Raw genomic sequence first — 4,043 nt, 5'->3', positions numbered from 1 at the left:
CATGCTAAATCTTACTAGTTTACCTGCTTTGCAAATCTGAAGAGACCTGGAAACAGAGAACTAAATGTGTTGCCCAGTATTATTCAGGGTATAAATGGTGAAACTAGAATTTAAACTCGACAGGCTGAGGCAGAACCTGTATAGTTGATAAAAAAAAAAAAAAAAAAAAAAAAAAAGGAAACGTATTTTGGAAATGATAAGTGAATAGAATTTTTTAGTAGGTAGAGCCAGGAAGTGCTGGGGGTTCGCTCCTGTCCCTTCTGCCCGGTAACTGGCGTTCTGTGTAATAATGCACTTACAGAATGAGACACTGAGCACAGCAATACCTTGCTCTCTGGAAGAGAGATGTAGTGGTTTTAGCAGTACGCACATTGTTTTCCAAGCCCATTAAGTGGCCTGATTAATTTTACAAAGAAACCCAAGAGCGGGAAGCGAATGGGCCTCTTCGTTAACTCTTCCTTTCCCGACAGGCCAGACCTCCACATTGTCTGAACATGCTCGTTCCTACCAAGCTTGCTGTAAAATTCCAGTAGCCTGGGAAAATGCTTAAAAGGGGAGAGCAGCAGCCTTGCACCTCTCCACTAATTGATAGTTGACAATAGTCCAAATCTAAATGGCATGGGCTTCAGGATTTCAAAACGGCGTGGTAAAATTGTCATGCCTGAAAGAAATTATATGAGGTAAGACCCATCCAATTATCACAGTTTCTATTTTTTTTCCCTTTGTGAAATACCAAGGGCTTCAGCCAGAGAGTCCTCAGTTTAACAGACAGAAGGTTCCAAGGCTTTGCAAGCAGTTTGATCATCTTTTTAAACCGACTAGCTGAGTCGAGATTGCATTTTGACAAAATCCACACAAAAGCCCACAGATGGAGGGCACCACACAGGTGCAAGCAGGGCCTGTGAATGGCCCAGCGCAGCAGCCACGGGACTGGGCACTGCTCCCTGAACGTGTGCGTGCATCAGGGTGTTAACAAGACCCTCGCCCAGGTTAAGGACGCCACTCTTCTTCTACCATGACCCAAAACCTAAGCAATTCACTAGAGGAAATAAATTTGCCATCGCCAGACATACATGAAAACGAGGAATTCAAGCCCCCAAACCCATGATACCACTTTATTCTGCCAAATTGAGCCTAATGACTAAATCCTTAAATAGTTTCGTCTATGCCTTGTGAGATTCTTTAAGTAGCTCATATCTCACCTACAACAATATCAACAACAACAAAAAAAAAGATGTAACTCCACCCCCTGTGTTGTGAAATGTGCTTTGGTATGATCCCTCCTCGGGTGTTTTCAATCATTAAAGCAATTGATTGTAAAACACAATTACATGTTGTTCCAAAAAACCTGTTGTGGGGGTGGGGGGTGGGGGGGTGGGGGGGTGAAACAACAAATGACAAAAATCAAGGAAGGAAAACAGCTAACATGCTTCCATATTTCTCCATGTATAAAACTGAATAAACTGTACAAGACCCATGGAGAGGGAAAAAAGTCAGTCAGCCCCGGCATTCTGTGTCCCCGACAAGCGAGTCCCACAAGGTTGGAGACAAGAGTTGGCCAAACGTGTTTCCAGCAAGTCCCAGCTAAGTGTGGCATCCTTCCGTTTATTTTCGTTCTATGAGTTTTTTATTTCTGCATACTTTGAAGTTCGCCTCAAGGGAAAAAGTTGAATTGGGGCTCTGTGACTAGAATCTTTGGCCTGGAAGGTTGGCGCCTTCAGCGGTTTCTCATGCCAAGCTTTTGAGATTCCATTCCCATTCCAAAAGCTAACAGGAGCTTCCTTGCAAGTTCCTCTGAGAGAAATGAATGAGACAAAAGTCCAACAGATCTCTGCCTTTATTGGCCCTTAACTAGCCTAATTAGCTTGGTGAATTAGCAGCGCTGGAGGCAGAATGCGGATTGCACAGAGGTGAAGGCCCACGGCGGGGGCCCCACAGCTCACGCACCAGGCAGGATCCGTCCTGGTCACGCATCCAGCCGCTGGAACAGTCACAGGAAGAAACTGCAGACAAGCTGCTGTCGTCCTCGCCTAGTTCTACAGGAAATGGGGAGTTTTTGAACTTTGAGACAGGCGAAATGATATTTATTCCCAGAAAAGACTTCATGATGCCAAAACTAGTGGGCAAAGGACATTACGTCACGAACACCTTTAGATCCAAAGGAAGAAAATTTTTAAGGTGGCTCTGAGTAGCTCTTTCCCAAAGACAGGTGAAAAAAAAAAAAAGATTGCAAATTGCAAATGGCACTAAATAATGCAGGAGAACTCCAGAGCAACCTGAGGAATCTCCAGCTCTTCCGACAAGAGGTACAGCTGTTGGCAGTGTGATTTTTCAGAAAGGGTGCACAGTACATGTTAAAGTTCCCAACTAAACAGAGCTTAAAGCCCAAACAAAACAAACAAACAAACAAAGATTAGAATATTCAATATGTGTATCCTTTTTTTAAAGCTTGGCTCTAGACTCAAATACTATAAATGGGATATATTTTGAAATCTATCTATCAGGCCTACCCTCTAATGTGGTGAATTTATGTTCACCTCATCTTTACCATCCACGTACACAACTCATAGATACGCACTGACTTCCCTGCATGGTTTTAAAACCTCAGTACCCTCTGTTAAATGTCAATGAACGTTAAGAGGAAAATAATGTATCATAACCTGTATACATACATGTTTGTGCATGGCTTCTCCAGAGGATACACGGGATGGAGCAGGTAGGTGCACAGAATAGATTAGGACTTAAGAAAAAGAATATTCTGCAACTTGTTCATGTTTTCCCATTCTATTTGAAGTTCGGACACACCAGTGCAAATGGCCGCCGTTGTACCCGAAACCCGAGCACCACAAACAGCAGAGCTGTTGGCACTGTGATTTTTTTCAGAAAGGGTGCACAGTGCCTGTTAAAGTTCCCAACTAAACAGAGCTTAAAACCGAAGGGGAAAAAAAAAACCCATAATATTCAATATGTGCATCCTTTTTTAAAGCCAGGCTCTAGACTCGGATACTATAAATGGGATGTATTTTTAAATCTACATGAATGTTCAGTGGGATATGAAGTCATGAGAACTGCAGGGCAATCACACATTTACGGGGGGAGGTTTGCACATTGCTGGGTGGGATGCCTGGTGCGTGCCTCGGAAATGCCAGCGCCTCCTCCCAGAATCCCCCTCCCTCACTTCTATGCCGAATCTTTGCGACAGCTACCAGTGACTTCTTAGAGAACAGTAGCACCCTTTGAAGACAGGAGACTCCACTCAGAATTATCACTCTAGAATCTAGGTTCCCTCCCATCCCGAACTCAGACAGGAATTTGACGTCAGCCTCAAGGCACAGAATCTGTGCCTTGTGTTGGATATAGTACAACAGTGAACTCAAAGTAACAAACTTCCTAGTCTGCACCTTTTACTTTTGATTGAATTTTACTTGTTTTAAAGTAAAATTTTTAAAGTGCATGCAGAAATGCATGCCTATGCATATGTCATGCTTGCGCACACTAAAACAAATGCCATTGCTTGAAAAGAAATAAGCTTTTTGTGGCTATGTGATAAACAAGAAGGAGTGGGATTCAGAAATAAACTAATGATGCTGAAGGGAGTTCATGGACATAAGAAAGTGAAATGCTCTTGAGAAATTCTGGAGGAGAAGGAAGGAATTCTTCAATGGAAGCCATGGCAGTGGACACACAGCGGACCCTGCCGCATGGGACGCACAGGCTGTGTCCACGGATGCCACCAAAAGGTTTTGGAACTGCCAGCCACACACCCACTTTATTTTCTAACCTGAGAGTGGGGGCTCTCACTGACTGTTATGAGTAACTATAGTTGTAAAGAGATATGCGTAAGCCTACAAATCCAATGTGCAATTATAACTGTGGAAATAACTTAGCAAATAACTATGAAAAGACAACCTGTTTCTGAAGCCAAGGAATAAATTCTTGGTTCTTATTGCTTCCACATGGATACCCCATGGGCCGTACAGGCTAAGGCCAGAGTCTCCTCCCAATATTTTCTTCTCATAAAGGGAACAGATTTGATTCTGTTG

This window comes from Peromyscus leucopus, chromosome 7 (assembly GCF_004664715.2).
Source record: "Peromyscus leucopus breed LL Stock chromosome 7, UCI_PerLeu_2.1, whole genome shotgun sequence".
NCBI lineage: Eukaryota > Metazoa > Chordata > Mammalia > Rodentia > Cricetidae > Peromyscus > Peromyscus leucopus.
The sequence above is the reverse complement of the archived record's forward strand: the minus strand, read 5'-3'. Positions refer to the sequence as shown.